Source organism: Stomoxys calcitrans, chromosome 1, assembly GCF_963082655.1.
Source record: "Stomoxys calcitrans chromosome 1, idStoCalc2.1, whole genome shotgun sequence".
Taxonomy (NCBI): domain Eukaryota; kingdom Metazoa; phylum Arthropoda; class Insecta; order Diptera; family Muscidae; genus Stomoxys; species Stomoxys calcitrans.
In genome coordinates, this window is record NC_081552.1 from 24198161 (window position 1) to 24224447 (window position 26287).

General features: G+C 32.8%; 1 protein-coding gene and 1 long non-coding RNA gene across 2 annotated transcripts in view; both read right to left on the reverse strand.

Annotated features, from left to right (window-relative positions):
* LOC106089962 (phosphatase Herzog) overlaps nt 1-26287 on the reverse strand; it is a 342933-nt gene that overhangs the window by 125756 nt on the left and 190890 nt on the right. The window lies entirely within an intron of this gene.
* LOC106091392 (uncharacterized) overlaps nt 17821-26287 on the reverse strand; it is a 45192-nt gene continuing 36725 nt past the window's right edge. Inside the window, exon 3 of the long non-coding RNA XR_009396411.1 lies at nt 17821-18516. This is a non-coding gene — a long non-coding RNA (uncharacterized LOC106091392). The remainder of the gene's footprint in view (nt 18517-26287) is intronic.

Genomic DNA, 26287 nt, shown 5'->3' on the forward strand with positions numbered 1-26287 from the left:
AGGCGACATGAGACGGCACTTGAGTGCGAGGCACTGCTGCCAGCTGCACAGTCTTGAAATGACGAAATTCTGGTATTGCAATCTGAAAGTTCATTCTATACAGATGGATCAAAGCTAGAGGAAAGATTGGGCCTAGGGGTATACATTGAGAACCTAGGGACTGAGATCTGATTTCGACTGCCTGACCATAATAGGTCCAGCACGAGGAGATGCCGGCGATTACGGAATACGTGGGGTGGTATGGTGTTTACGCAAGGACGTCGAGTGTGAACATCACATTACGGACAGTAAACCGGCCATCAGTTCAATAACAATCAGTACGGTAGGACCTCTTTTGAGGACGGCACCATCCGCATTGTTGGGTTGCCGAGCCACATAACACAGCAAGGTTAATGAAGGATCAGATTATTTGACAGTGAAGGCTAACCCGGAGCCTTTCGCGCCGGCGCAGTCCGAATTATGGGCGTGGACGACGAATGTGTATGTAACACTGTGGTACAGCGCAATGGTCGGTAGGACGACGAATATCCTATCCTATGGGGAGATCCGAGTCATGATAAGACAAGGCTGTTACTAATGAGATACATTTGAATTGTTGCTTTACAACCGACAGTGAGACTAAAGGCAGCACTTCAAATGCAACTAATCAAATCCTAAGAAAACTGTTAGACGAAGTCAACTGAAATATCGGCAATAAATTAAACAGGAAACACCCAAACACTTTGTTTCAACTGACCTGCAGCCGAAACCATCAAATAAGTCAAAATAAAAACAAATAGGTCATCGGTACTTTTTTTTCAATTTTTTTAATGAAATTTTAGTTTAATGCCGAAATGTATTAACATTTATTACAAATCCTTAAAAAAAGGAACAGAAGGACAGACAATGCAGGATGCACTGAACAAGTTAAAAATTCTATAATTTTCCTCTAGGACCAGTATAAATACTTCTTATGTTCCTTTTCTATGCATGAGATGTTCTGGTTATGCTTATATTTTGAGTTATGAATAATTTTCTCACAAAACCAATTAATTAATATTAATTATACGCACTAAGGCACGGAAAAATCAATATTGAACATTATACAATTGGATGACTATTTAAAAAAAAATTAAAAAAAAAATCAGTGGAAAATCATACCTAATTTATGATTTTGGAAGAGATCCCTTAAAAAAGGACTCTACTTCCACTATAATTAAGGGTTCCCACCTTGAACTTCGGCTTTGCTAATCCAAAACTAATTAGAATATGTAGACTGGCTTAGTTCTTGTCCCTGAAGATTGTCACAATATACTAAGAGCACAAAGGTATCCGAACAATAGCTTTCCAAAGCCCATTTTTACGGTCACTAAATGAAATTTTGTTATCATACTCAAAAACGGTCAAAATTCCAAAATTAAGGTTTGGGGTTAAACTATATAAGTAATTTAAACACCCTTTCCCTTAACAGACCATTTCGTCGTATAAATAACTTTAATTAAAATACAATACACCAATGACAAGTATTGTAATAAATCCTTTTTATTCCACTTCATTCATTAACAAACAAAAATTTTGATTTCGCCTAAAAGAAAATAGGGTCGGCAGTCCTTTAAATTTAAACTGTATTTTTATATAAAATTTTGACACATAAATAATTTTGTCAAAATTTTATTTCTATAGAAAATTTTGTCAAAATTTTATTTCTATAGAAAATTTTGTCAAAATTTTATTTCTATAGAAAATTTTGTCAAAATTTTATTTCTATAGAAAATTTTGTCAAAATTTTATTTCTATAGAAAATTTTGTCAAAATTTTATTTCTATAGAAAATTTTGTCAAAATTTTATTTCTATAGAAAATTTTGTCAAAATTTTATTTCTATAGAAAATTTTGTCAAAATTTTATTTCTATAGAAAATTTTGTCAAAATTTTATTTCTATAGAAAATTTTGTCAAAATTTTATTTCTATAGAAAATTTTGTCAAAATTTTATTTCTATAGAAAATTTTGTCAAAATTTTATTTCTATAGAAAATTTTGTCAAAATTTTATTTCTATAGAAAATTTTGTCAAAATTTTATTTCTATAGAAAATTTTGTCAAAATTTTATTTCTATAGAAAATTTTGTCAAAATTTTATTTCTATAGAAAATTTTGTCAAAATTTTATTTCTATAGAAAATTTTGTCAAAATTTTATTTCTATAGAAAATTTTGTCAAAATTTTATTTCTATAGAAAATTTTGTCAAAATTTTATTTCTATAGAAAATTTTGTCAAAATTTTATTTCTATAGAAAATTTTGTCAAAATTTTATTTCTATAGAAAATTTTGTCAAAATTTTATTTCTATAGAAAATTTTGTCAAAATTTTATTTCTATAGAAAATTTTGTCAAAATTTTATTTCTATAGAAAATTTTGTCAAAATTTTATTTCTATAGAAAATTTTGTCAAAATTTTATTTCTATAGAAAATTTTGTCAAAATTTTATTTCTATAGAAAATTTTGTCAAAATTTTATTTCTATAGAAAATTTTGTCAAAATTTTATTTCTATAGAAAATTTTGTCAAAATTTTATTTCTATAGAAAATTTTGTCAAAATTTTATTTCTATAGAAAATTTTGTCAAAATTTTATTTGTATAGAAAATTTTGTCAAAATTTTATTTCTATAGAAAATTTTGTCAAAATTTTATTTCTATAGAAAATTTTGTCAAAATTTTATTTCTATAGAAAATTTTGTCAAAATTTTATTTCTATAGAAAATTTTGTCAAAATTTTATTTCTATAGAAAATTTTGTCAAAATTTTATTTCTATAGAAAATTTTGTCAAATATTAATCAGCCCCATGCCACTATGGACATACACCTAAGCCAGTAATCGGTTTGTTGTGCGCTCTAAAAACTAAGTTAGGAATTCCGTTCTACTTACAAAATCCTTAATTGTTTTCAATACCACTCCCCTAAGTTGGTTCATGTCTGGTATTGTGTCTCGACTTTAGTGCCGGTATCTGTTAGACGCGAAAGCCGGTCAATGGGAAAGGAAATGGTCCAACGTCTCATCATCTTCCCCGCATGCCCTACACATGCTATCACTTGCGGCACTGATTATACATAAGTGAGCTCGTAGTCCTATGTGCCCCGTTATGATTCCAACAGCTATACTGACCTCCTTCTTGCTGCCTTTCGGTAATATCCTCGTCATCTCACGATCTGGATCCCCCATAGGATTTTCGCCATCTTACCGACCGTTTCGCTGTTCCACAATGTTGCATGCGTAAGTATTTTAACAACTATGGTAAGTATGGTTCAAATGGGTCCATAACATGATATAGCTGCCATATACACCGATCTTGGATCTTGACTTCTTAAACCAATGGAGAGCACAATTTTCATTTGATTTGGTTGAAATTTTGCATGAAGTGTTCTGTTATGACTTCCAATGAATGTGCCTAGATCTGGGATCTTGACTTTTTGAGCCACTAGAAGGCGCAATTCTTATCAGATTTGGCTAAAATTGTGCATGAAGTGATTTGTTTTTACTTCCAACAACTGTGTCGAGTATGCTTTAAATCAATCCATAACCTGATAGGGCTGCCATATAAACCGATTTTGGATCTCGACTTCTTGAGCCAATAGAGGGCGCAATTCTCATTCGATTTGGCTGAACTTTTCCACGAACTGTTTCGTTATGACTTCCCACAACTGTGCTAAGCACGGTTCAAATCGATCCTCTACCTGATATGGCTAAAATTTTGCATGAAGTTGTTTGTTACGACTTCCAACAACTGTGCTATGTTAATATTAATAAGGGCAAGGCATATATTTCTGCACCTTAAAGTATACTATGAAAATTTATTGTCTATACCATATTTTGTATACATATTTTGTTAAGTTTTGAAGTTTGAAGTTTATATTTATTGAGTCTTTTTTTAAACATTGAAGTAGAATTAGAAACATAATAAAGAAAACTTATGACTATAATGTATTATCGCAATAACATATTAGGTAGTTTCAGCACCTGGCTTTAGCATAAAAGGTAAAATGTAATATGGATACATGAAATTAGAATTATTGACGTCCTTGCTCCCGAGACTACTACATTAAATAGAAAAATCTTAATCTAGGGTTTGAACTTAAAGCTACAAATAATAAAATAAGCAAAAAATAATAACAATTATAACTAAAAAAAAAAAAACAAGGAAAAGTAGGTTAAGATGTAGCTAACCACGGTGAGTACCGGCAAGTGCCTTTTCGTAAAAAGCGATAGTACCCGATTCAGGTTCATTTATATATCCCAAGGGAGATAAATACTGAGCATTATACCAACCAATGTTCGCTTGGCTATTCATAGCGTCAATCATATGAGAATTCTCATGAAGCCCTAATCTTAAATTGAATTTCTCCAAAAGATCACACACATAGGAAGAAAGCCGCTTTAACTTGGAATTCAAATAAATGAAATTATTTGAATATCTTCTGTTAATGCGCTTAAAATTCTTCCCAATGCAAAGTCTCAAAATTTTCCGCTCAAAAATCTCAAGTTCTTTCATAACAATGGGGGATATACTGAACCAAACTGGAAAACCATATAAGATAACAGGCCTAATACAAGTCTTGTACAATAAAAGTTTCGTATTTACAGGCAAAGATTTGTATCCAAGAATTTTTTGAAACGATGCGAATATTCCCTGGGCCTTATTACGGACCTTCCGCGCGTGTACGTTGAATTTAAAAAGTTTGTTAAACTCTACACCCAAATATTTAACTTTCTCTTTAAATGGAATTTCAATGCCATTTAAAAATAGCTTCAAGGATTTACTCTCAGGTACAACAAAGCGCTTGCATTTTCCCGATGCATTTCTTATGCAAATGGCTTCGCATTTTGAAGTATTTATCTTTATACCCCATTTATCATAAAAATTTTTAACCTCATGGAGGTATTGCGAGACTTGGACCAAAGCACATGCTGGCGATTCATTGTGAGAGTATAAAAGGGAATCATCCGCATACAAAATACCCGAGGAATGTTCGGAGGTGTGGGGAAAATCACTCATAAAAATGTTATATAAATGTGGAGCTAAAACCGATCCTTGCGGGACACCACAATTAACATTTGAAAATTCCGACAACTGATTTTTGAAGAGTACGCCAAATTGTCTATTCGTAAAAAAACTTTTGAAAAGCTTTATAATCGGAGGACTAAACCCTATCCTTATCATTTTAGTTAATATACCATAGTGGGAAGCATGATCAAAAGCCTTTTCAACGTCAAGAAAAACTGCAACAGTACATTTCTTTGCTCTTAAATTCAATACAATATCATTTGTGAACTTTGTCATAGCATCAACTGTGGAATGCCCTTTTTGTTAAACATATATCAAGTGTTCAATCTGTGTGAGTAAGTCTGTTAAGAGCTTTTAACGTACAGAGTTAAAGTAAACAGCCTAAAAGTATGCTTCAAACAAGTTATCAAAGTCATAAAACTAAATGTAGGTTCATATTAATTGCTGACTTAAATGAAAAGTAAGTACCAGAGGTCTATTAAAGCATATGGCATAGAGAGGCTTTAAAAAAATTTAATGAATGGTATATATGCATACATGTGCATTAGTGTCGCAAAGAATAAAAAGTATTTTTATTTTTTTTTTGTTTTTGAATCGCATGCCCTCCATTCTTTTCCCGATAACGATTAGCCGTGCCGACACGATATCCAAAGTTGGATGTTGTACTTTCTAAGGAAACCAGTGTAGGATTTTAGCATGATATTACGTAAGTACATATTTATATAGAATTTACTGTTGAGACATCAACTGTACCCTGTACCACTACTGTAAAGTGATGAAATGTACGGTTTGACTCATAATTTCTACTTGATTTGGCAAAGCCATGTCCATCTGTCCGTGTATGTTTTCTGTTCCGTTTGTCGCCATAATATTTGAATATTGCGATCAAAAGGGAAAAAGAGGGTATAAGTTTCAAAAAAAAAAAAAAAACTTTTTATTTTTTAGAACACTCTAATGTATATGATAAACAAATTAAATAATTGGATTATATCTGTAGGTTAGGTTGAGAAGAGGGTGCGCATATTATTCCGCTGTTTCCCACTATGGCCATAGACATAAGCCAGTAGTAAATCTGTAGAGTAGTTATAAGTGACACTAAATTCCTTTAGAGACTCTGTTGAAAAGTAATATAATAATATTAAATGAGAAAATATAAAAGAAATGCACAAGTGCACCCAAAGGTAAATCAAGAATTAATTTTTAGGTCAGCCTTAAGGTATGCAAATATTTTTATATGCTATTATTTCAATTTTTATTATTGTATTACAGGTTACAAGCTTTTGAAGTCTTAAAAACAAATTAAGCCACATTATTCCATTTTCTTTTAGTTTCTCTTCCATTTTCAGCTTCCTACTTTCACTAAAAGGATATTTAATAATCTCTGAGTTTCCATTTCATTTTCCTTGTTGGCATTCTGATAAAATGGTATGGGGTAGAAAAACTCCATAACTTGATTGTTGCCATCACAAATGGTTTTAACTGTGACACAAACCCTTTCTTCCTAGTATTCTGAAAGCCAACAATTACCACCAGCTAAATCGAGCAGCAAATGCATCAAAATGAACAAAACAAAAATTTAATTATGCGTAACTAATAGACTTTACTTAGTCGCATGGAAAACAAACTAAAACTGACAGCAGAATATATATTTTTTTTTCTTCCTCTTCTTCTTTTTCTTTGAGTTATTTCTTTGTTGAACAATTTCCTATACAGAAGAAAGTAATGGTGGTGGCATTATTGTGATTAGGTTAGGTTTGGTGAAAAAAATCCTGGGGGCTGAAAATACACCAGTTCTTAGGCAGGACTTTTCGCCTATCTCAAACCATGGAGGTTGAACAAATTATTATATGCATTACGTGGAGCAAAAGATTTTTAATTTTTCTCAGTGAATAAAGAAATAACAGCATGTGCTACACTTTAAAAATATTGGTTTTCAAGCTTTTACTTTTTTCGTTGCTTTGTGTCTTCAAACAAAGCATACTTTTAGGCGTGGAGTTTACTCAACATTTAGTGAAATTTTTCTAAATGGATGTATAAAAATTTTCTTATCTTCTCGCTTTGTGTACAAATATTTTTGATTTTTTCATAGCATACTTTTGGCTTAGCTTTACTTTATGCTTATCAAAGCCCATTTTTTGGAGCATAGAATTGTTTGAATAATTTTTCTGTGCCTTTTATCAACTTTCAAGTTTTGATCATTGTTTAAAAGAAAACCCACCAGCGATATATGTCATAAAGTTTATTTTACAAGAAAGTTTATTGTCTTAGCATACTTTTGGGCAATTGACATTTTTACACAGCAAATCATACTTTAAGGGGTAGCGTGAGTGTTTTTTTTTTCACTGTGCAAAGAAATCCACATTCACTGATACGATTCTTCAAATTTACTCTACAGGCAAGTTTTTCTCTAAGCATAATTTTTATCATAACTTTTTTTGATCTTTGCAAAAGCATACTTTTAGAGGCAGATAGAAGTTTGAGTTAAATTCCTTGTGATTACTTTAAACTTTTTATTATTCTTTTATTGTTGGAAGAAATAAAAACCAAGGATACAATGCATAACGTGGAAATATTTTTTAGCATATTTTTTGGACAAGTTTGGTTAATTTAATTTTTTTTTACAACAGCATACTTATAGGCGAAAAGGGATAGCAGTATGCTTTTTTAAAGGAATTATTGTAGGTTTATGCATTTTTTTTTGTGTTTATGATTCAATGATTTAACTCTTAGATGTAATTTAAAAAAAATGTATTTTTCTAGTTATAATTTAAATTGCATTCTTTCTAAGCAAAGTATAATTTAAGGGACAAGGGTTTGCAGAGACAAAGAAGGAAATCTGAGGGATATGGAAGGAAAATTTTTCCCCGCTGCTGGTATCCGATGAGTATACCGCAGAACCAATCAGTGATGATGGTATAGACTGTGTACCACCTATTCAAAACGATGTTCACGTAGCAGTAACCCAACTGAAGAACAACAAGGCAGCAGAAGCCGATGGCTTGCCGGCTAAATTGTTAAAGGCCGGAGGCGACACACTGATAAGGCATATGCATCTGCTCGTATGCGCAATTTGGCTGGAAGAACTCATACCCGATGATTCGAACCTCTGCATACCATGTCCCGTACACAAGAAAGGAGACATGCCGGTATGTTCCAACTACGAGAAAAAAATACAGGATACTTTCGAGCGTACTGTGTGAAAGTTTAAAGTCTAAAGTCAACGAAATAATTGGGCCTTCTCAGTGTGGCTTTAGACCTGGTAAATCCACCATAGACCAGATATTTACACTGCGCCAAATTCTACCACACCTACCATCTTTTCGTTGACTATAAAGCTACCTTCGACAGCCCTATACGTTCAAAGGTATTTTAAGCAATGTCAGAGTTTGGTATCCCAGCAAAGCTGACACGACTTTACAGGATTTCCCTTGCAGATACACGCTCCTCAGTTAAAATAGGAAAGAACCTCTCCGAACCGTTCAGTACCAAACGAGGTTTCAAACAGGGAGATAGCCTATAGTGTGATCTCTTTAATACCCTACTTGAGAAGATTATACGAGATGTGAATAGGCATGGCACACTTTTCACAAGAGAACATATGCTAGTCGCCTATGCCGGCCACATAGATATTATGGGTCGGTCACCGGAAGAAGCAACTGCAGCCTTTGAAAGTATCGAAAGAGAATCAACAAAAATGTCTTTGACAGTAAATGAAGATAAGACAAGTTGGAGAATATGAATTCACACAATGCGCTGTAGGCCCGAGCAGATAAAGAAAATGGAGACAATTGGGAACCACAACTTTGAGATCGTCGACAATTTTATCTACATCGGCACCGCCGTAAACGAAACGAATGACACCAGTTTTGAGATAAAGCGAAGAATAATACTGGCAAACAGATGCTACTTTGGATTAAGTGAGCAGTTTAAGAACTAGGCCACCTCTCGACATACGAAAATTTTACTATGCTAAATATTTTTACGTTTTGAAAAAAAAAAAAAATAATTTTCAAAAAAAAAAATAAAATTTTTGAAGAAAAAAATTCTAATTTTTAAAAAACAAAAATTATTTGTGAAAAACTAGTTTAAAACTTTTGAAAGAAAATTTAAATTTTTGAAAAAATGGAGTTTTTCAACAATTAAAAAAAAATTATTTTAGGAAAAACAAGTAAAAGCGTGCTTAGTTCGGCAGGGCCGAATCTTATATACCCTCCACCATTTGTCGCATTGGTGGAGTTCTTTTCCCGGTGTCTCTTTTCAGGCAAACAAAGGAAAGGATAAAAGAAAAGAATTGCTATGCTATTGGAGCTATATCAAGTCTTGGTCCGAGTCGGAATATAATGGAATGAATGTTCGAGACCACAGTAGAAGTCATTGTGTAAAATTTCTGACAAATCGAATAAGGATTTCGCCCTTTAGGGGGTCAAAAAGTAAAATAGGGAGACCGTTTTTTAGTGGAGCTGTATTAGGTTATAGACCGATTCAGACCATATTTGACACGTGTGTTGAAGGTCGCGGGGGAAGCCGTTGTAAAAAATTTCAGCCAAATTGGATAAGAATTGCGTCCTCTAGTGGATCTCTTGAGTCAAGATCGGTTTGTATGGCAGCTATATCAGGTTATGGACCCATTTGAACCATACTTTACACAGTTGTTGGAAGTTATAACGAAATCGGATAGGAATTGAGCCCTCTAGTGGCTCAAGAAGTCAAGACCCCTGATCGGTTTATATGACAGCTATATCAGGTTATGGACTGATTTCAATCATACTTAGCACAATTGTTGAAAATCAACTCATGCAAAATTTTAGGCAAATCGGAGAAAAATTGCGCCATATATTGGCTCAAGAAGTCAAGATCCAATCTATCGACATAAAATGTCATGACGAAAAGAAGAATGTATATACTTTATGGGGTCGGAGACGAATATTTGGAGGAGTTACAAACAGAATGACGAAATTAGTATACCCCCATCCTATGGTGGAGGGTGTAAAAATTATAATCATTGAAAAATATTTATAATTATTAAAAAAATCAACTTTTTTCAAAAAAAAAAAAAAAAAAAAATGGAAAAAAATTAAACGTTTTAAAAAATATTTAAGTTTTGAAAAAAAATTAATAATTTGTAAAAAAAATTAAATTTTTGAAAAAAATAATTTTAATGAATTGACAAAAAAATACAACTTTAAAAACTAAATAATAATTTTTTTAAAAAAATTTATAATTTTTGAAAAAATATTATAGTTTTAGAAAAAAATTGATAATTTTGGAAATAGATTTATAATTTTTGCAAAAAAAACATAATTTTTGAAAAAAAATTTATAATTTTTAATTTAGTTTTTGAAACAAATTTTTAAATATTTGAAAAAAAATTTTTTGAAAAAAAAATTTTAAATATTTAAAAAAAATTTCAATAAAAAAAATTAAAGGTAAAAAAAAAATTATATGTTGTAAAAAAATATGTATTGAACATTTAGCAAAAAAAAGTAGATTTTAATACTTTTGACATAAATTTCGAGCAGTAGGCTGAAAAAAATTATGCTTTAAAACATTTTAGTTTTCAAAAATAAGTAAATTAAAAAAAAAATAATTTTTAAAAAGAATTTTTCAAGATTTAAAGGAATTTAAATTTCTTAAATGAAAAATTGTAATTTATAAAAAAATATATATTTGTGAAAATTTTTTTTACAAAAATTTTAAAATTAAAAAAAATTGAATAAATTTTTTTGTTTTAATTCCCAAAGCATCTATGTTCTCACTGCAAAAATGAAATATTTTTTAATATTATATGAAAAAAGTCGAGTTTAATACTTTTAAAGCCGAGCCATTTTCCAAAAAACAATTTAATTTCTTGAAAAAAATTTTTTAATTTATAAAAAAAAACATGTTTTGCGCTAAATTTATTTGGTCTTGAAGTAATTCATACAATCGGATATTGTCCGGCTGCAGACCATAGGGTAATCGTTTCTATTTTAAATAGAACACAAAAACCCCATTTTTTAATGTTAGGCAGAAAAATGTGTTTTTTGCTTTGTATTACCCTATGGTCTGCAGCCGGACAATATCCGATTGTATGATTTATAACAAAAATTTAATTTTTAGGACCCTGATTTTGTTCGGTTTGCCAGATCTGGACCTATCGAAGGCATTCGACAAGGTCAGCTATAACAAACTCAAGTGTCCCAAAATACTTGGTATCACATTTAATAGCTCTTACACATTCTCCCCACATGCCACAACAATTTGCGATTAAGTCAAAAGTTGAAACAACGTCCTCAAGTCATTTGCTGACAGCACTTGGGGTGCAGACAAAGAAACCTTGTTGACCACGTACAAAGCAATTGGCCCGTCTGTGGTAAGTTATGCAGCGCCAGTGTAGTCTCGTCAACTTTGTGTTTCCCTTCGAACTGCAACGGGCTGCCTCCTATGTGGACCACCTTCATCAGAAGACAAATATCCTACCAGTGCGAAGACATAAACAATACCTTTTTGGGCTGTTATTGCACAGACCATCCAAATCATCATCTTGTGGATAGATATCCACCGCCCAGAAACCCTAAGGTCGATCTACATGATCTAGAGCGTGAGGTTCAGCGCTACAAGAAAGACCCTTAAGATCAAGCAGGTCTAGACAACATTCATGCAGATACGGTAGCAGATGCGGTAAATGGCTACCGGGTGAATGTAGTCCTTGGAGAACGACCGCCTCCCACTGCACCTAAAGAAATTGACCTGCCCCGGCTAACCAGAGTAGTTCTGGCTCAATTACGTTCCGGCAGATGCAGCCGCCTCAACTGCTACAGAGCAAGGATTGATGCCGACGTGTAAGATGTATGGAGTGAAAAAAGTGAAGTTTAATACTTTAAACATACGTCTTATCTGTATGCTTATAACTCTAAATTTACTTCTTTTAATTATATAGATTAAATGTAACAAGACTCTAAAACGGTTTTCAGAAATCAGAAAATTTTTTGTTTGAACTATGGAACTTTGTAAAATTTTTTATCGTTGAGAAGACAATTTTCGTCCAAAATATGTTCTACATATGATGGGAAAAATTTTATTTAACTTGTTTCATTCGTCCACTTTACATCAATCGCGATACCTCATTGCGATACCGTTTTCCTAGCACGAGCTAGAATTTTTGTAAGACTTTAAAATATTTGGCGTTTATGGCTTAAAGCTTATGAAACAAATAACTCATTTTTCATTGCATACTTTCTGGCTTTTTGTCTTAAATAATTCTTAAACTAATTTTCTTAGAACTTTCACCCTTCAAAATATCTCTATAGAGGTAAGAAGGTATTCTTATGTATGGTGATACCACAATTTCAGCAAATTTTTAGTTTTCTATAACTTTTAAGGGATCGTTAAGGGATTTTTTTTTTTTTTTTGGAAAAACATGCTTGAGTTTAAGTATTTTGGGGGTTTGCTAATTAATTGTACATGTACCATACTAAAGAAAACAAAACAATGCAAACACAATGTATAGCATATCTGTGGGCGAGGCCAAAAAATGTGCCTATAGTATCCTGCAAAAAATTATGGTCATAAAACTTTTACAACCTCCAAACATGCATAATGTAAAAAAATGGCCAAAGGAGCTTTCTTTTGACTGGTTGTCATGAACAAGAATTTGCCATTTAATTAGTATTTTATGAGGCATACAAGCAAGCAATTGAAATTATATAGCGAAATATAGCATATCTTCAGGCTTTATAAATCAAAATCATGTTATACCAAAAAGAAATATTATTTGTGATACTATTGTACAACAATACATTGAGTTTAGAAAATTTTATTTAGAGGACAAGGAAACAACAAAACCTACACAAAATATTAACCATTCTACAAATGTTTTCCACATATTTAGCTTTATGAGATGATATTAAAGCAAACTACAATTTCATGAAATGGAATTTTTTTTTCTTCGAAAATTTTCCAGTTCAGCTATTAGCAGTGTTTTTGCTTCATATTTCGGCTGTGAGAAAAAGGGCCCTCTTACAATAGCATGTCCGTCCGGCCATCCTGCTGACCTTTGATATTCATTTTACTACAGTTTTTCTTTTCTGCTGCCCTTTTCACTTTCATTTCCATCTTCCTTGGTACATTTTAGTATCAACATAAATTTATATGATTTACTTGAGTATTGCGAAAAACTGTGCGCTGTGCCTGACACATTTGACTTTTTCGCCTTGTATTTCTGCTGTCAAATTGAATAATGCTTGGCCCTTAAAAAAACGAAGAGAAAAAAAAAACAAATGCCCATGTAATTTAATTTGCCCCATTGTTGTCGTTGTACATTACATTTTAATCAATTTAATTTATATGCATTAGGGTTTAAGGGGATATATAGTAGACGACATCGGAGTTTGTGCTTTTTTGTCTGTCTGTATTGTTCCTAATACCAAGCTATTAATATTGAATAACGTATTTAATGTGAGCTCTTTGAGGGTAATGGGATTTTAACATAAACACAGCAGGTAAATGGTACATGATAAACGTTTTATATTTAAATAAAATAAGAAAAACATCAAATAACTATAAACCAAGATTATGTTGTGTATAACAGAGTGTGTAACCATTATAAATATGACACACTGTGGCGTATGCTTTTGCCTTTTCTTATAATATTGTTGAGCTAATGTGCCTTCTACGTGAAAAGAAATTAGATTCATACTCTTATACCCCAAGGGAGTTAAAACGACAAACCATTGTTTTGCGTGGCCTTTTGTTTGACACAGCAATAGAGGATATTAAGTCGGAAATAGATATGTTAGTCCCTGATACAGTGCATAGTGTCTCTAAATTTTCCACTTCATACTCCAAGAAAAACAATATTGACACAGGTCTTTTTTTGCTAACACTGCATCCTGGTAAATCCGTATCTGAGTTGAAGGCGCAAAGATATATTTTGCATCAAAGGGTGTCTTGGGAATTACCGAAGAAAAATATGAGGGATGTTCAATGCTGGAGATGCCAACAATGGGGGCATATGTCCCAAAATTGCAACAGGGATTTTGCGTGCGTAAAGTGCGGTCAAAACCATGCACAAGGTGAGTGTAAATTTGTGCAGGGCGATGGAAATTTACCATTTTGCATCAATTGTGGAAAGAGCGGCCATCCCTCGAGTTTTAGAGGTTGCCCTGAGTATAAAAAATATGTTGAGCTTAAGAAGAGAGCTAGATCAGTTGCCCTAGAGAGAAAAGAGAAGGCAAAAAACAATGTTTTTAGTGCTTTAAACTCTTTTACTCAACCGAATGTATCTTATTCCGATGCGTCCCGTAACGGTACTTCTAGTTACACTCAACCCTCAACGAAACCGAAAATCATTGAAGAATTTTTGAAAATTGCTAAAGAACTTTGCCCTCCTAAAGTGATTTCGCTGGAAGACAAAATTGCCAATTTTATAAGGGAGTTTCAAACCATTTCAAAGGAAGAGGCGATACAGCGATGTATAGGCCTCTTACGCGAAGTAAACCAAGTCTATGGTCCATAATGTTCTGGATCTTATTACATTTAATGTCAGGTCACTCATTGAATATGGCCGTAGATTTGAATTACACAGTTTAATGAAAAAGTTTGATATTGACATTGCTTTCCTTCAGGAAACTCATTTGAGAGCTGGAGGTAATATTAGTTTTGAAGGCTGTCACTTTCTAAGGGATAACAGCGCACAAGGTGTGGCCATACTACTTAAGAAACATTTTAAATTCAGAAAAGAAGTCATCTTAGGGTTTCTCTTCCCTAATTTATTTATTTCTATTGATGTTTCTATTAATGGCGTTCTTAGGAAAATTTTGTTAGGCTCAGTTTATATTCCTGGCAATTCAAGCCAATCGCAAATTTTAAGTTCTCTGTCTTCTTTAGGTAATTATTCTGGGGGATTTGATTTCACATTTATAGGTGGTGATTTCAATGCTAGACATATTTCATGGGGTGATTCTATGAATAATTCAAATGGAAACTGTTTTTATGACTTCCTTCAAGTAAATCCCCACTTTTTTACCAGAATATCTTCATCCTGTCCAACGTTTCCAAATGGTTCATCTTACTTGGATCATTTTCTCTTTTGTTCTAACACATCTGACCTGCCAAATCCTGTTTGTTCGACCTCATGTTTACCCAGTTTTTCAGATCACTACCCTCTCAAACTTAACGTCATTCTTCCTAGCTTCGAAATTGTTTTGCAGCCTCCTCCTACATTTACAAGCTACGAAAGCACAAATTGGGATGATTTCAAGCACGATATAACTCAGGGTATTTTAAGTAATTATCCCCCTTCAAATAGAAATTTGAGTAACAATGAAATTGATCAGTACATTGAAGAGTTTGCTTCTGCTGTGAGTTCTGTCTCAGAACTTCATTCTAAGAAAATTGAATTGGGTAACAGAAAATTCTTGATATCTGATAGAATTAAGAATTTATATAGAATTAAATATAATTGGCAAAAAGAACTTAAGAGGCTATATCGCGTGTCCAGTAACAGATTCAGTCCAGAGTATCGCATTTTATCCAAGCAAATCCAATTATTGAGTGTTATTATCAAGAGGCAGGTTGAACTAGAGCAGATTTCTATTTTTAGAGATAAACTTAGAGGAATTAAGCCGGGGCCAAGAGCACATCGGGACGTTTTCAAGATTATTGGGCATCGAAAATCTCTACCTTTGGATAAATTATCAATTGATGGTGCGATAATAACAAATGAGTCGGAATGCCTTTCCCATTTGAAATCGTATTTTTCTAATATTTATAATAACTCTGTTCATCTTTCGTCTGTAAGGGAAGATTTTGTGAATGACTTCATTGCAAATGTTCCTCAACACTGCTATTCATTTTCAATTGATTCAGATGCAAAAAATCAAGACAGGTTGGAAAATCTTACAACTTTGGGTGAAATTCTTGATATTTCCTCATATTTAAAGAATAAGAAATCGTCTGGCATTGATACTATTTCTAATTTTATTATTCGAAAACTTTCAACTAAAGCATTTGAATATTTAGTTATCATATTTAATAACTGTATCTCCAACGGATATTTTCCAGATTCATGGAAAACCTCAAAGATAATTCCAATTAAGAAAAAGGCTAATAGTAATGAGATTTCGAACTTGCGACCTATATCTTTATTGTCAAATCTGGGTAAACTTTTTGAAATGATTGTCCGTACTAAAATGGATAAAGGAATCACTTTACCATATATTCCAAACTCACAATTTGGTTTCCAAAAAGGGCATTCCACAGTTGATGCTATGACAAAGTTCACAAATGATATTGTATTGAATTTAAGAGCAAAGAAATGTACTGTTGCAGTTTTTCTTGACGTTGAAAAGGCTTTTGATCATGCTTCCCACTATGGTATATTAACTAAAATGATAAGGATAGGGTTTAGTCCTCCGATTATAAAGCTTTTCAAAAGTTTTTTTACGAATAGACAATTTGGCGTACTCTTCAAAAATCAGTTGTCGGAATTTTCAAATGTTAATTGTGGTGTCCCGCAAGGATCGGTTTTAGCTCCACATTTATATAACATTTTTATGAGTGATTTTCCCCACACCTCCGAACATTCCTCGGGTATTTTGTATGCGGATGATTCCCTTTTATACTCTCACAATGAATCGCCAGCATGTGCTTTGGTCCAAGTCTCGCAATACCTCCATGAGGTTAAAAATTTTTATGATAAATGGGGTATAAAGATAAATACTTCAAAATGCGAAGCCATTTGCATAAGAAATGCATCGGGAAAATGCAAGCGCTTTGTTGTACCTGAGAGTAAATCCTTGAAGCTATTTTTAAATGGCATTGAAATTCCATTTAAAGAGAAAGTTAAATATTTGGGTGTAGAGTTTAACAAACTTTTTAAATTCAACGTACACGCGCGGAAGGTCCGTAATAAGGCCCAGGGAATATTCGCATCGTTTCAAAAAATTCTTGGATACAAATCTTTGCCTGTAAATACGAAACTTTTATTGTACAAGACTTGTATTAGGCCTGTTATCTTATATGGTTTTCCAGTTTGGTTCAGTATATCCCCCATTGTTATGAAAGAACTTGAGATTTTTGAGCGGAAAATTTTGAGACTTTGCATTGGGAAGAATTTTAAGCGCATTAACAGAAGATATTCAAATAATTTCATTTATTTGAATTCCAAGTTAAAGCGGCTTTCTTCCTATGTGTGTGATCTTTTGGAGAAATTCAATTTAAGATTAGGGCTTCATGAGAATTCTCATATGATTGACGCTATGAATAGCCAAGCGAACATTGGTTGGTATAATGCTCAGTATTTATCTCCCTTGGGATATATAAATGAACCTGAATCGGGTACTATCGCTTTTTACGAAAAGGCACTTGCCGGTACTCACCGTGGTTAGCTACATCTTAACCTACTTTTCCTTGTTTTTTTTTTTTTTTTTTTTAGTTATAATTGTTATTATTTTTTGCTTATTTTATTATTTGTAGCTTTAAGTTCAAACCCTAGATTAAGATTTTTCTATTTAATGTAGTAGTCTCGGGAGCAAGGACGTCAATAATTCTAATTTCATGTATCCATATTACATTTTACCTTTTATGCTAAAGCCAGGCGCTGAAACTACCTAATATGTTATTGCGATAATACATTATAGTCATAAGTTTTCTTTATTATGTTTCTAATTCTACTTCAATGTTTAAAAAAAGACTCAATAAATATAAACTTCAACTTCAACTTCAAGAAAACAAAACAATGCAAACACAATGTATAGCATATCTGTGGGCGAGGCCAAAAAATGTGCCTATAGTATCCTGCAAAAAATTATGGTCATAAAACTTTTACAACCTCCAAACATGCATAATGTAAAAAAAATGGCCAAATGAGCTTTCTTTTGACTGGTTGTCATGAACAAGAATTTGCCATTTAATTAGTATTTTATGAGGCATACAAGCAAGCAATTGAAATTATATAGCGAAATATAGCATATCTTCAGGCTTTATAAATCAAAATCATGTTATACAAAAAAGAAATATTATTTGTGATACTACAACAATACATTGGGTTTAGAAAATTTTATTTAGAGGACAAGGAAACAACAAAACCTACACAAAAACAAATTCTACACCATTCTAAAAATGTTTTCCATATATTTAGCTTTATGAGATGATATTAAAGCAAACTACAATTTCATGAAATGGAATTTTTTTTTCTTCGAAAATTTTCCAGTTCAGCTATTAGCAGTGTTTTTGCTTCATATTTCGGCTGTGAGAAAAAGGGCCCTCTTACAATAGCATGTCCGTCCGGCCATCCTGCTGACCTTTGATATTCATTTTACTACAGTTTTTCTTTTCTGCTGCCCTTTTCACTTTCATTTCCATCTTCCTTGGTCCATTTTAGTATCAACATAAATTTATATGATTTACTTGAGTATTGCGAAAAACTGTGCGCTGTGCCTGACACATTTGACTTTTTCGCCTTGTATTTCTGCTGTCAAATTGAATAATGCTTGGCCCTTAAAAAAACGAAGAGAAAAAAAAAAACAAATGCCCATGTAATTTAATTTGCCCCATTGTTGTCGTTGTACATTACATTTTAATCAATTTAATTTATATGCATTAGGGTTTAAGGGGATATATAGTAGACGACATCGGAGTGTGTGCTTTTTTGTCTGTCTGTATTGTTCCTAACACCAAGCTATTAATATTGAATAACGTATTTAATGTGAGCTCTTTGAGGGTAATGGGATTTTAACATAAACACAGCAGGTAAATGGTACATGATAAACGTTTTATATTTAAATAAAATAAGAAAAACCTCAAATAACTATAAACCAAGATTATGTTGTGTATAACAGAGTGTGTAACCATTATAAATATGGCACACTGTGGCGTATGCTTTTGCTTTTTCTTATAATATTGTAATCAATAACACTTATACGCCAGCTAGGCACTGGGCAATTTCATTGATTTTTTAAGCTGTTATGACAACATATTTAAGTGAACAATGGTTTTAGGAAAGAATTCAGTGCCATCCTAGGATAACAATATGATTTAATTATCTTTTGTGCTAATGTTCTTTATTGCGTATGAGTACTATTAATATGGTACCATGAAGCGTATGATTATTATTTTCTTAAACAGCAAAAATAATATTTATATGTGAAATAATTACTCAATAATTTGCTTTATTAATACTTATGTCACTGTACTTTATTAAAGCTGCTGTTTGTCAACAACATCTCAATTCAACAACAAATCGAAGCCTCTGCACACAAATAATATCTTATCTCTATTTATTTGTTGAGGAAAAATACATCTCAATATGTATTAAGTAACCAATCACTCACATTGAAAGACTTGAAGCGATTCTAAGAAAAATCTATACATTTCTCGTATACGCAGAAACTGATATTCTGTAAATGTCAAAAGCAGAGTAAACACAGTTGGTTACATTAAAAACATTCATTTATGTGTTAATAGCAAAAAGAAAAAAAAAAATAGAAATAGAAATCTGTAAAGCAGAAAGAAGATTGTGGAATCTAAAAATAACTGCTGAATATAAATTAAGATTTGAAGGCATCCTAAAGGACAACTGTTTAAGAAGGGGAACAGGCAATTTTAATTAAGATTAAAGATTGAAATGTCATTTGTTTTTTTAATTTGACGAATTTTATTTTTATATTTTGGTACTAGTGTCTGCTTTGCTGCCCCCGTTTTTGATAGCCCTATTTTTGTGTTATAAGATTATGAAGTTTTGTAATAATTGCGTATAAAATTCCAGAATTCCGTCCCCTTGTGTACAGAAAGTACCAAATAGTACCAAGAATAACAATATATCGGAAAAATCAATCAATCATTCTTTCAAGGTACCATTTACACCACAATCGGTACGTTTTCTTCCACATGTCATTTTTTTTGTCAAGACTGGGAAAATGTTTGACAAATCGCTTAATTTTATCAGCCATCGTTCGCTGTAGGCGAAGATTAGCTATTTCGTACTATTTTGCACATTTTGGTACCCAAAAAGAACGAATTTTAAATGGATCATTTAGTTACCCATTATATTTTTCCTTCTTGCACCCACGTGCCAAATTTCAGACCTCTGGCTCCATCTGCAAAGAAAGCACCATATGGTACCAGAATGTACGAATTGTGAATAAATCATTTAGTCACTCATCATATTTTTGCTAGTTGTACTGCATGTTGAATTTCAGAGCTCAAACTCCATCTGAACAGAAAATGTATAAATTTTTTAATACATCATTTAGTCACCTATCATAAATTTCTTAGTTGTACCTGCATGCCAAATTTCAGAACCCTAACTCCATCTAAAGAGAAGAAAGTACCAAATGGTACTAATTTTAGTACCAAATGTGGGAATCGTAAATAAATACATTTGCCACCCATCATATATTTCTTAGTTGTACCAATATGCCAAATTTCAGACCTCTAGCTTCATCTGAATAGAAGGTACCAAATGATACCAAAATGTATGAATTTTTAATAAAACATTTGGTCATCCATCATATATTTCTTAGTTGTACCAACATGTGAAATTTCAGACCTCTAGCTGTATCAGCAAAGAAAGTACCAAATAGTACCAATTGCGGTACTAAACGCAAATTTTCTGCTGTTACCAGTACCATATATATCCAATTTTCTTTTCACCCTCATCCTTTTGCATCAGATGTCTTTTATGTCAAATTTCAGAATTCTACTTCTATCCATCCACCATGCACAATGTTCATCCATTTCGTACCTTTTTGGTACTTTTTTTTAGTATAGGCACTCAGTAGTTGTGCAAGAGCCGGTGCCGCCTGGCCTCTCACTAAAATGGTACCAATTTTGGTTCCAAAATGTGCGAATGGTGAATAGATCATTTAGCCACCCATTATTTCTTTCTTAGTTGTACCTATGTACATGCCAAATTTCAGACCTCAAACTTCATCTGTACCAATTTTGGTACCAAAATGTTCGAATTGTGAAAAAATCATTTAGTCGCCCATGACATACATACCACTTTCAGCTGCATCTGCACATTTACGAATTCTAAAAAGCTCATAGTCGCCCATTATATTTTTCCTAGCTGTACCTGCATGCTAAATTTCAAACCTCTAGCTCCATCTGTAAAGGAAGTACTAGATGGTACCAAAATGAGCGAATTTTGTATAGATCATTTAGTTATCCATCAGCCCTCTAGCTCCATTTAAACACTTAGTACCAAAATAGTACCAATTTTGGTATCAAAATCTTCGAATTGTGAAAAGAAAACCTTTATTCGCTTTACCCACTTGCCAATTTTCAGATTTCTACCTCCATCTACACAGAAAGCACCAAATGGTACCAATGTACGAAATGTAAAAAAGATCATAACCACCCATAATATTTTTCGTAGTTGTTTCTATATACCAAATTTCAGACCTCTAGCTTCGTTTGTAAAAAGGTACCAAATGGTACTAATTTTTTTACCAAAATGCATGATGTACGAATCGTGAAAAAAACCATTTAGTCACCCAACATATGTTTGCCAGTTGTACCTACATGCCAAATTTTTGACCCTAGCTCCATTTGTAATGGTACCAATTACGGTGCTACGCCTTCTCCAGGTACCATAAATATTTTTTAATTTTTTCTTTTGATTCTCATCCTTTTGCACCAGATGTCATTAAAGTCAAATTTTAAAATTCCATCCATCCGCCCTGTAAGAAGTTCACCCATTTCGTACCTTTTTGGTACTTTTTTAGTATCAAAATTAACAAATTTGCAAAAATTCTTACATTCATCCAATTAAGTTTGCCATAGTGTACCAAAGTTCCAAAATTCAAAACTCTTGCTCAATTTACAAAGAATGTACCAAATAGTACCATTTGCGGTACTAAACGTACTATTTCTCCCATTTCCAGTAGGATTTTCCAAATATTTACCAAATTTTGTAATGGTACCAATTACGGTACTACGCCTTCTCCAGGTTCTATAAATATTTTTTAATTTTTTCCTTTGATTCTCATCCTTTTGCACCAGATGTCATTTAATTCAAATTTTAAAATTCCATCCATCCGCTCTGTAAGAAGTTCACCCATTTCGTACCTTTTTGGTACTATTTTAGTATCAAAATTAACAAATTTTCATCCAATTAAGTTTGCCATAGTGTACTAAAGATCCAAAATTCAGAACTCTTGCTCAATTTACAAAGAAAGTACCAAATAGTACCATTTGCGGTACTAAACGTACTATTTCTCCCATCTCCGGTAGGATTTTCCAAATATTTACCAAATTTACCAAATTTTGTAATGGTACCAATTACGGTACTACGCCTTCTCCAGGTACTATAAATATTTTTTAATTTTTTCCTTTGATTCTCATCCTTTTGCACCAAATGTCATTTAATTCAAATTTTAAAATTCCATCCATCCGCCCTGTAGAAGTTCACCCATTTCGTACCTTTTTGGTACTTTTTTAGTATCAAAATTAACAAATTTGCAAAAATTCTTTCATTCATCCAATTAAGTTTGCCATAGTGTACCAAAGTTCCAAAATTCATAACTCTTGCTCAATTTACAAGGAATGTACCAAATAGTACCATTTGCGGTACTAAACGTACTATTTCTCCCATTTCCGGTAGGATTTTCCAAATATTTACCAAATTTTGTAATGGTACCAATTATGGTACTACGCCTTCTCCAGGTACTATAAATATTTTTTAATTTTTTCCTTTGATTCTCTTCCTTTTGCACCAGATGTCATTTAATTCAAATTTTAAAATTCCATCCATCCGCCCTGTAAGAAGTTCACCCATTTCGTACCTTTTTGGTACTTTTTTAGTATCAAAATTAACAAATTTGCAAAAATTCTTACATTCATCCAATTAAGTTTGCCATAGTGTACCAAAGTTCCAAAATTCAAAACTCTTGCTCAATTTACAAAGAAAGTACCAAATAGTACCATTTGCGGTACTAAACGTACTATTTCTCCCATTTCCGGTAGGATTTTCCAAATATTTACCAAATTTACCAAATTTTTTAACGGTACTACGCCTTCTCCAGGTACTACTAATATTTTTTAATCATTTCCTTTGATTCTCATCCCTTTGCACCAGATGTCATTAAAGTCAAATTTCAAAATTCCATCCATCCGCCCTGTATGAAGTTCACCCATTTCGTACCTTTTTGGTACTTTTTTAGTATCAAAATTAACAAATTTGCAAAAATTCTTACATTCATCCAATTAAGTTTACCATAGTGTACCAAAGTTCCAAAATTCAGAACTCTTGCTCAATTCGTCAGTCTGTCCGTCCATCTGTCCGTCCCTCTGTCGAAAGCACGTTAACATTCGAAGGAGTGAATCCAGCCGCTTGACATTTTGCACAAATACTTCTTTTTAGTGTAGGTCAGTTGAGATTGCGAATGGGCGATATCGGTCCATGTTTTGATATAACTGCCATATAAACCGATCTTGGATATTAACTTCTTGAGCTTTTAGAGGGAGCAATTCTCATCAAATTTGGCTGAAATTTTTAACGTGGTGTTTTGGTATCACTTCCAATAGCTGTGCCCAGTATGGTCTACATCGGTTGATAGTCTGATATAGCTGCCATATAAACCGACCTTGGGTCTTGACTTCTTGAGCGTCTAGAGGGCGCAATTCCTATACGATTTGGCTGAAATTATGTATGAGGTGTTTTGGTATAGCTCCCAACAAATGTACCGAGTATGGTCTAAATCAGTGCATAACCTGATATAGCCGCCATATAAACCGATCTCCCGATTAAATTTATTGAGCCTCTAGAGGGCGCAACCAATATGGTTGAAATTTTGCATATGTCTTTTTAGTAGGACTTCCAACAACTGTTCCAAGTATGGAGGGGTGGGGGGCTTAAACCCTTTGAACAGAAAAAAATTTAGCAAATTTTTATCGAAAACTATGGAACTTTTGATATTCTGGGGGGAGGGGCTAAACCTTTTAAGGGGGGTGCTTAGCCCTTCTTCTGTTTCTGTGGTATCACAATGGACGTAAACGTCTAACCTCCAACATACCGTACCAAGTGTGGTCTGAATCTGTCTAAAACCTGATATAGCTCTCATATTGACAAATCTTCTAATTGCACTTCTTGAGTCCCTAGAGGCCGAAGTTCTTGTCTGATTTGTCTGACATTTTGCACAATGACTTGTTCTATGACATTTAACATACGTGCCAAATAGCGTCTGAATTGGTTCGTAATCTTATTTAGGTTAGGTTGAAAAGAGGAGGCGGATATTAAACCGCCTTATGCCACTATGGACATACACCTGATTTAGTAGCCGTCTTGTTGTGCGCTCTAAATGCTTAAAAAACTAAACTTGAAAATGAAAATCTAAGTTAGGAATTCCGTGCTACTTACAAAATCCTTAATTGATGCCCATGCCACGACCCATGTCGCCATCTAAGTGCCGAAATCTCTTACCTAAATCTTATATTGCTTATTGCCCAAAAAGTAATTGCGGATTTTGCATATAGTCGGCGTTGACAAATTTATGCAACGGCTTGTGACTCTGTAATTACATTCTTTATTCTGTCAGTTATCAGCTGTTACTTTTAGCTTGCTTTAGAAAAAAAGTATAAAATAAGTATATTTGATAAAAGTTCATTCTAAGTTTTATTAAAAATGGATTTACTTCCTTTTAAAAAAATCCGCAATTACTTTTTGGGCAACCCAATATAATTCCCATATAAACCGATTTCTCGACTTTAAATCTTGAGTCCCTATAAGGCAAAATTATTATCCAATATCGAAACCAAGTATGCTCCGAATTGGTCTATAACAAGATAAAGCTCCAATAGCATAGCAATTCGTATCCATTATCCTTTGATTGGCTATAAAGAGATATCGGGCAAAAACTTGACATATGCGATCCAAGCTGAAGGGTATATAAGATTCGGCCCGACCTAACTTAGCACGCTTTTACTTATCTTTTTATTTTTTTAAATTATTTTCAATGGTTTTTTTTTTAATGTTTTGATTTTTTTTTTAAATTTTTTTTGATTTTCCTTTCATTTTGTCTGGCTTGAGGCAATATGTGAAAAATGATTAGAGAACAATGTTTATGCTTTTTCTTAACTACAATATTTCTATATCTTGTTTTCCAATATTTCGATATATTGCCGATGATGCCATGAGGAACCAGTTGACGTATACCCCACGGAGCTTATGTTATTTATTTATGTATTACATTTCAATTAAAACAAAAAAATTAATTTTATTTTCTTTTTTAAATTTTTATTTTTAATTTTTTTTTATTTTTATTTTTTTTAATATTTATTTTTTTTAATTTTTATTTTTTTTAATTTTTATTTTTTTATTTTTAATTTTTTTTTTGGCTTTTAGGGCGACGATCATTAAATTTCACAATTTTGGTTTGTTTGTCTTACGAGACGAGCTCAATGATCGGAGATTTTCTTAAAAATGGAAAGCCAAAGATGGCAACATACATCAACCACTATGGGGCGGGTTTCGTCTTTGGCTAGAAGACTTTTTAACCATATTTGGTGTGATGTTGTATTTGAATCGTATCAATTGCGAAAACGCCTTTATGATACAATTATCACATTAACCACGCTCGGCATGTATTTTTTTCAAATTTTTTAATTTAAAATTTTTTTTAATTTGTGTGTTTTTTTTCAGTGTTATTGACTAACAGTTTAACAATATAAGTGCCTTTATCTGAATCCCATATGATCTTTATTGGTCTACGAATTTTATTTTAGATGTAAGATGTACTCCATTCCTAAAATACTTTAATTCAGCCCGATATTCTCATGTTTTCTCTGATTCAGGGGTGTTTTCGGGGGTGAGGTGGTCCCCCAGACACTTGGCCCTGAAAAAATATCACCATAGTTCTCTTCTTTCAAATACCATTTTTTTTTTAACACCATATTGTCATTGGTTTAGGGGAGTTTGCATGATGAGACATCCCCCAAACACATAGCCCCAAAATAGGTTATCAAATTCGTTTTCTTATCTCAAATACCTTTCATTTGAGCCACATATTGGCATGGTCAGTAAAAAATTGCTCTTTGTGGGGTATTTTGGGAAAGGGGTAGACCCCCAGAAAATGGGTCCCGAAAGTGGGTATCAATTCTTGCTTTACCCCTTATTTCCTTTCATTTAGGCCCCACATTGAAATTGAGACAATTGGTCCCTTATGTTGATATCAGATACGTTGTCTACTCCCAAATACCTTTAATTTGAGCCCCATATTTCCATAGACCGGCATGGGGGTGTTTTGGGGGATGGGCGGCCACTCAGTG